This window comes from Pinus tabuliformis, chromosome 8 (genome assembly GCF_031772625.1).
Source record: "Pinus tabuliformis cultivar Carrire ecotype Pingquan chromosome 8, CPIR1, whole genome shotgun sequence".
NCBI lineage: Eukaryota > Viridiplantae > Streptophyta > Pinopsida > Pinales > Pinaceae > Pinus > Pinus tabuliformis.
In genome coordinates, this window is record NC_142294.1 from 1,038,707,848 (window position 1) to 1,038,716,936 (window position 9,089).

Sequence of the window (9,089 nt, forward strand, 5' to 3'; positions counted from 1 at the left end):
CAAGAGTGAAGACATAACGTGCAATAGACTTTTGATCATCAGGGTCACATGCCCAATCAAAATCAGTGAAACCAACCAATAGAGGAGATGCTTCTACATTGTAATGAATCCCAAACTGAACTATACCTCGAACATAACGAAGTATTCTTAGTTGCTTTCCAATGACTTTCATGTGGGTTTTTCATAAACCGAGCAATAAGGCCAACAACAAAGGAACGATCAAGACGAGTATGGGTCAGATACAAAAGTTTTCCTACAAGATGACGATATAAGGTAGCATCAAATTCAGGGGAAGTATAAGTGACTGAAAGTTTGGCTCCAGACTGAAAGGGAGAAGGGGCTGGATTACAGTCTTCCATGTGAAAGTGGCGTAGAATATCACATGCATACTTGGACTGGGAAAGGGAAATACCTTCCTTGGATTGCAAGACTTGAAGACCAAGAAAATAATGCAAGTTTCCTAAGTCTGTCATTTCAAACTTCTTTTTAAGGCTGGACTTCACATCGTTTATGAGGTTGGGATCACTACTAGTAAGGATAAGATCATCAACATAAATAACAAGAATGATAAGAGACTTACCCACTTTTTTGGTGTAGACAGTATTATCAGAATGACACCTAGAAAAGCCAGTATCTAAAAGAAAGCTATCCATTTTGGCATACTAAGCCCCAGGGGGCTTGCTTGAGACCATAAAGGGATTTCTTAAGCTGACATACAAGGCTGAAGTTTGTTCGTATAAATCCAGTAAGCTGTTCCATGTAGATTTATTCATGCAAGTCCCCATGCAAGAAGGCAAATTTAACATCCATCTGATGGACTTCCCATTTGAAAGAGTTAGCAAGGGAAAGAACAAGGAAGATAGAGTTCATTTTGGCAACAGGGGAGAAGGTTTCAGTATAATCAATTCCTTCAACTTGTGAAAAACTCTTAGTAGCAAGATGAGCTTTATGTTTATCAACTTTTGCATCTGGTCCATACTTGGTTATGTAAACCCATTTGCATCTAACAAGTTTTTGTCCCTTTGGAAGAGGAACAAGATCCCATGTATCATTGGCCAATAATGAACAATATTCTTCATTCATAACTGCGTCCCAATTTGGGTGGCCTGGAGCTTCTACAAAGGTGTCAAGATCACAATTCACTGAAGCTTGAGCCAGTAAAGAAGAGGCTCTATCGAACTGCGAACGTATATGTCACTGATATGTAGGATCACCTGCTGCATCCCAAGTAGCATGAACCCTTTTTGGAAGCTGAGGAGCTGAAGGAGGATCCTGAGAAGGTGGGGGAGGATTGTCATCCTTGCTGTCATCATCTGAAGAAGAAATATTTTCAGAAGTAGAAGGGATAGAGAGAGGTGGCACATCTGCTGAACTAGGCTCGTAGGTCAATATATTTTCAGTAAACTTTACATCTCTTCTAATGATGACATTTTTGGACTTAAGTGGAATAAGTCTATATCCTTTGACATCTTCAGAATATCCAACAAAAATACATTTTTCACTCTTAGGTTCTAAAGCTTTATGTTTCTCATGTGGAATATGGGCCCATGCTTCACTTCCAAAAACATGAAAGTGACTTACAACTAGTTTAATTGAGCCCCATGCTTCTTCTGGAGTGATATTCTTTAAAACCTTAGTAGGAGTGCAATTTACTATGTAATATGCACAGTTAATTGCTTCTACCCAAAAATTAAGACTAAGTTCTTTAGATTTAAGCATACAATTAGCCATTTCTTTAAGGTGCGATTCTTCCTTTCAGCTACACCATTTTGTTGTGGAGTATACGGAATAGTATGTTGCATTTGAATTCCATTCCAGTGCAAAAGTTGATGAATTTGTTGCTAACATATTCTCTGCCATTATCATATCTTAGCTTAAGAATTTGATGTCCAAATTTTTTTCAACAAAGGCCTTAAAGGCCAAGAACATGTTAAATACTTCACTCTTGAGTTTTAAGAAGTATACCCAAGTGCGTATGGAGGAATCATCAATGAAAGCTAAGAAATACTTGTAGCCAGAGAATGAAACAACTGGAAATGGACCACATAAATCACTATGCACAAGCTATAAAGGGGTTGAGGCGTGCCAAGAGGCATGTTTTTCAAAACTATCCTGATGATGTTTTCCTAGTACACATCTAGAACAAACACCATCTCTGCAAGATACCATAGGAAGACCTGTCACCATATTTTCATTACATAGATTTTGAAGGGAGCGATAGTTTAAGTGACCAAATCGCTCGTGCCAAAGTTTGCTCACTTCATCATTATGAGAAACAAATGCCAAGGGAAGAGTTGATGACCCAAAGTTGTCAAACTTATACAAGCTTGTATAATCATCAGCAATTCCAGTAGCTAAAATCTGTTTATGATCTCTTAGGTCCTTAATTACAACATCGTGAGGTGAAAATTCAACGATTTTTCCTTCACCTAAATGAGTTATCTGATATACAGATAGAAGGTTGGAACACATAATACATCATTAAATTGGCCATTGTCTAGATGAATAGTTCTAGTCCCTACAACACTAAGAGATCTATCATCACCAACATATATATTTTTGGTGTTACAATCATTTAAAGAAGAAAACATGGTTTTGTTTTTGGCCATGTGATAAGAAGTTCTAGAATCAATGAGCCACTCATGAGAATGAGAAGAAGAAGACACATTTAGTGCATAACCAAACCGAGATGCTTGAAAATCACATGCAAAAAGTGCTATTCCTAAAGATGAAGTTGAAGTTGAAGAGTGCTCCAAATGGATGTTATGCTTCTTCATTGCTGCTTCCAAGGCTTCCATCTTCTTAAAGCATTTGGATTCTAATTGGCCATCTCGATTACAAAAGTGGCAATGTCTATTAGTCTTATTCCCTTTGTTTTTATTTGCTTGATCATTTTGTTGAAATGATTTTACATTTTGAGACTAAAATTGCTTAGGACCCTTGTTTGGTTTAGGACCATTCTTTTTAGGATACTGCTTCATAGGATTCTTTGAATTTGGTTGCTGCTGGGTGGCTAAGGCTTTATTAGAAGAGTTTCCAAGATTAAGAAGACTTAGATGTAGGAGTTTTTCTTGGTATCTTATTAAAGAATCACAAAATGCATCAAAAGAGGGGGACTTGTAGTCTTGTCCTTGAGAAATATATGCTTCTCTAGTAGAATGGAAGGTGGAAACAAACACAGAGTAGGCTGGTCCCAACTTAGTAAGAATGGATTAGATAAGGCTACCATCTTCTTTCTTAACCTTAACACCTTCCAAGAGAAGTCTGAGGGTCTTGAACTTGGACAAAAAATCTTCAATGGAAGAAAAATTATTTGGGTCCAACGTAAGCAACTCAATTTCGAGTTGATGGGCTCTAATTTCATTTTTAGTTCCAAAAACTTTTGTGGGTTGTTTCATTGCTTCATTAGGGGTATCAAGTTCTGTGATATGGAATCTAAGGTCTGGAGAAATAGACATCCCTATGCCTATTTTCCCATTTGGCTGCCTTATCTTCATCTTTAGGTTTAGTTTCTTGGCCTGAGGCTATTTTGTAAAGACCTTTACTTCTAAGTAAATCCACAATGTAGGACCACCATTGGAAGTAGTTGGTGCTGTCAAGAATAACTTGCCATGGAATTTCCATTTTAACATAAACTAAAGCTATAGATGCTGAAACTAAGTGTTCCAATGGAAAGTTCTCAAAAAATTAGGCTAATTAAAAAAAACGGCTCTGAAAATGGCTTTCGGATGAAGAAATTATGAATTTTTGAAGAAAATTTGTTGAAGATGCTGACGAAGTGCATGAATATGCTGAAGTGAATGATAATGTTATATTAAAAAAAAATCCCCCCTCCCCGTTTTCCAAACTTAATCTGATTAACTCACTTAAAAAAGGATTTTATGTGACCCACTTTTATAAATAAGTGAAAGTCAATTTTACAATGGTACTTTATGAGCTACTCACTAAATTATAACTTAAATAAAAGATAAAGAGACTTTAGAATTATAAGTGACTCACTTTTTATAACGGGTGAGAACACTTTTACATAAAGTAACTTTAAAACATAAGTTACATGTGCTTTTTGAAAAAGTAACTCAACAAAAAGAAAGACTTGAACCCAAGACCTTTATTCTCATAAAGCAACTTTGGACCAAGTGAGCTAGTTTAAAAAGTTAGTAATGTTTAGAAAAGAGGAAGGGTTTTTTTTTTTCATTGAAGTTTTGGGATGCATGCTTACTTGAAAAATCTATTTTTGCCTACAAAACAAAAAACCACACAACCCAACACGGACATGCAAAAAAAACCAAACCTTACGGCTTGAAGTTAGCTTTCATCGGAAACTAAATATTTTCCTCAATGTTACTGATTTTCCGAGATCACACTAAGGTGGGCATAAAAGAGAATATGCATGAGAAAAATCCTTTCTTTATGTTTTTGATTTGCCTAGATCGCACAGAGTCACAGGGTGAAAATCATACACAGAAATGAAAAGTATAGATCCAGTAATAAAAATCAGAGAGCTAAATAAACCAAAATAAATAGAGAAGAATAACTAGAATTGCAAAAAAAAATTGTGTACCTTCAGATCTTAAAAATGACATATCTAGGGCTACCAGAAACCTTTTCGCATGAAACAAAAGCGGTTCCTCACTGGAATAGATGCTCCTAACATAATAGAGCAGTCCTCTCAGCCCAAATCTAGCTAGAAATAGTAGATCTAGGAAACGACAATCGGATGCAGTTGTGCTGGCTTCAGATTTGGATCACCAACGGATGTGGCCCTCAAATAGCTCTGATACCATGTAGGAATTTACAGGGTAAGTTCTAAGATAGAACACTAGCACCGCTCACAAACATATCATAGATCAATACACCAGTTTTCTTGACGTGGTTAAAACCCTCAAAGAGGGAAACAATCCACGACCTGAGCCAACACGACCACTTCAGGCAATTTATTAATAAAAGAATGAAAATTTACATAAGCTTCTCTCATGAACAATCACCCTACAAATGACCCTCCATTCTCTTTAAATAGAGATCATGGACCAATCGGGTGTTAAGCCACGGATCAAGTGTCGATAATACCGAGGAGAGAATGAACCGTCGGATCACTTCATATCTAGAACATATCGTGACAGTCAGATTGTAAGTTACAAATGTACATAGTAAAGAAACACACTTTACCTAAATCTACACTAGACCAAGTTATACTTAACTATTTGCTATGTATCAGAATATCCTAACAGCTTGACCTTAGTAAGGAAATCCTAGAGGCACAATGCAAGCAAAAATGGAGTTCCTTGGTACTGTCCATTCCATATTGTATGTAAATTCTAGGGGGGAAATGGTTCTAGATGAATATTTCTACTTGGCCCTTATGAGGAAACGAAGGACTAAAATTTAAAGGAAGCATAAATAGTAAAAATATCACAACCCTAGTAGATTCTTGGAAGTTCACAATTTTGTGTATATCAATATGGAAAAAAAACAATTTTTTTTTAATATACCATGTGAAGGACCTCATGATCAACAAATCAAAAGATTGGGATTATGCCAAAAGGCGTCTATATAGATAGAAAACTTAGAACTACGAATTGGGTATTATGTTCTACAATTAAACGAGGTGGACATTGTTGAAAAATGTAGCAACAAAGGCGCAATTTGACTTAGCCTTGGTCAAATTGGGAAAATTCAAAATTTCCACATTAGCAGACAACTTGGAGGTAGTTAACTAAGGTGAAATGGCTCTTGTCACTCAGTTTTCTCAGTAAATTTGATATAGAGGGCTTGAAGTTCAATTATGCATGTGTAATTGCTAATTTGTAGCAATCAAGTTCAATTATTTCCAGTTGTATTCAGTTAAACTAGTTCTAACTGTTGATAAAACTAGTTGGAGGTTAGTTTTGTAGTGGGACAATAGTCTAACTTAGAGATCATCTAGTTCACTGATCAATCAATTGAAAATAGCTCGTGCATGCAAAGAATTCGAGTTGCCAGCTGTGGTGGAGATTGCAAGGTAGTGTAACATCAGTTGTAGACTAGTCTTCAGTGTACATGTGTTTCATGCAATCAAAGATCAATCCTTAGGAATTGCGCAATCAATTTGGAGGAAATTCCTAAAAAATAAGGGCCAATTTCCTTAGGATTTGTGCAAGGAAATAGGAGCTTAGGTGGATGCAAAAATTGACTAAGTCTGGGCCAGAGCTTCTAATTAAGTAGAGAAAACAATTATTCACTTGTAGGTTGTGCTCAAAGTGAGCAAGAAATTGTAATACATTCTCTATTCATCTCATTAATCCAAGCATGATTGGGGATTTTACCAGTTGGTTTCCCATAGATAAATATGTGTACTTGTGTATGTGATTGATGCATGTTTTTGAATGTTGTTCTAAATTGTAAATTAATTTCCGCAGAGCAATAGAGTAGAAATGTGTCTCTTGATTTAAATATTTTTTTATGAGAAGTTGTAATTCTATCACCATATTTCTACATGGTATCAAAGCATGATTCACATTAGAATAGGAATTTCGAAGTTGTTCCTCAAGAGGTTCAAATTTTCTGCTTCAATGTGGCATAATCTCTTCAGAGTTGGGAGAATGGCCTTCAATGGACTGAGATTAGAGTATGCCTTGGAAGGTAGCTCAAATTTCATTGCTTAGAAGGATCACATGGAGGTAGTGCTTGATGAAAATGGATTTTTGGAATATGTCAAGACAAAAATTCCAAAACCAGGATCAATTGATGCCCAAAACCTAGCCCAATGGAAGAAAGATGTAGCCAAGGTGAGGAGAATAATCTTGGAGGGAGTGAGAGACCACATTGTCTCAAATATCCATGGGAAAGAAACTCCTTTCGAAAAGTGGAAGACACTAACTGAGCTATTCGAGAATAGAAATGACCATAGAAAACTAGCACTCAAAGACAAACTTTGAAACATTAAGATGCAGAAGAATGATACTATTATGCGGTATCTCACTCAATTTACACAAGTTCGAGATGAGTTTAGAGGGCTTGGTGTGAATGTTGCAAAATATGACTTGGTGAGCCTAGCTCTTCTAGGCCTTCCCAAAAGCTGACATAATTACCAATACTCGGTGAATAGGAGGGAGATATTACCGAATTGGGAATACTTATGGTTTGATTCGGTAGAAGAAATCAGGCGAAGTATCAAAGATGGTGTTTCATCAAAGGGAGAGGATGAAGAAAATTTTGCATTGGTTGGAGGGAAAGAAGGGAAAAGGGAAGAAATCTCAAACCAAACCAAAATCCAGGTAAGGGGGAAAGAAGAAAGACTTGTCCAAAATAAAATGCTTCAATTGCCATGAATTTGGCCACTATGCTAAAAAGTGTCCACACAAAAAGTCTAGCAAGAAGAACTCATGAGGAGTAGCAGGTGAAGCATTGGATTCATAGTTTGAGCTAGAATTCACACTGATCGCATGCATGACTAAAAATGTGACGGGAAGTGTGTGGTACTTGGACTCAAGTGCCTCATTTCATACGATAGGGTGTAGAGAGTTTTTCAGTGACCTGGAGGAGAAAGATCTCCGTATGCATATTGAGCTTGGGGACGACGAAAGGTAGAATGATACGGGTTTGGTAAAATAACCTTTAAGAGGGATTTAGGATCTCCTCTTCGGCTCAAAGATGTCATGTTTGTACCATGCCTGAAGAAGAACCTCATGTTTGTAGTAGTTTTGGAAGACTATGACTATGATGTGATCTTCAGTAAAGGGAAAGCCTTTTTGAGACACATAGCTACTGGGCAGGTGAAGCAGATTGAGGTTCTTGTGAAGAACCTATATAAACTTGATGTGGATGATTGTGTTGCATTAAGTAGTAGCACATAGAAAGTGCAGAGTCGCAATGTCGATGAACTCTTGCACAAGAGATTGGGAATTTACATCATGGTGCCTTAAAAATTAAGCAGCAAATAACCACTGTCCTCCCTAAAGGATCACTTGAGAAACAAGATGTTTGTAAGGGTTGTGCCTTGGGCAAGTATGTAAAATCCATATTCCATGATCGAGACAACAAAGCACATGCAGTCTTGGAGAGAGTCCACTCTGATGTTTGTGGACCCTTCTTGACAGCCTTCACTGCCATACATAAATACTTTGTTATTTTTATTGATGATTTCTCAAGGAAGTGTTGGATCTTCTTCATGTGGAAGAAGGATGAGACATTCTCAAAATTTGTAGAATTCAAGGAACTAGTTGAGAAAGAGACTGACAAGAAGGTGAAGGCTCTCAAGAATGACAATGGAGGTGAGTATGTTTCGAATTACTTCAAGGAATTTTGTGCCAAAGAAGGAATTCAAAGAGAACTGACAACTCCCCATATATCACAACAAAATGGGGTAGCTGAGAGGAAGAACCGAAGCATTATGGTAACTGCGATATCTATGCTACATGACCATGGCCTTCCACTACATTTGTGGGTAGAGGCATTTAACACAACAATCTAATTGCAGAACTAAAGTCATCATCGGATCCTTGGCATGATTACAGTGGAGGAGGCTTTCTTGGGGAGAAATTTTGATGTGTCTAATTTCATAATTTTCGGAGCCTTTATTTATTGCCATGTCTCCAAAGATTTGAGGAAGAAACTTGAGCCGAAAACAGAGTTGGGAGTTTTTGTGGGTTACACTGAAACTCCACACAATTACTGAGTGTACTTACCTTCAATCATAATGAAAGTTGTGTGAAGGGATGTAAAGTTTGATAGGAGAAAGCACTGAGATGCTCTTTTGTGAGGGAGTTGCAAATCCCACAAGAAGAGGAGATTTTAGCTCCAAAGGAGGAGCCTTAGGAAGTTGTAGAGCAAGCACAAATGGAGGAGAAAAGAGGAGGCAGAGTGGAGACATCCACTCAAGCAAAACCATCCAAAGAAGGTAGAAAAAGAACCAAGGAAGCTGAACTACTGGTGCAGGATGAGAGGGAGAATGTGGGAGCTCCTTGAAATTTTTGTAGGCAAAGGAGGCCACCTGAGAGTTACACTGGCTACATGGCTCTAATGACTGAGCTTGTAGAGACTGAGCGATCCTATTTTGAGGAAGAAGTTGAGCAACCTATTTGTGTTGATGCAATGGTGGAAGAATATGAATA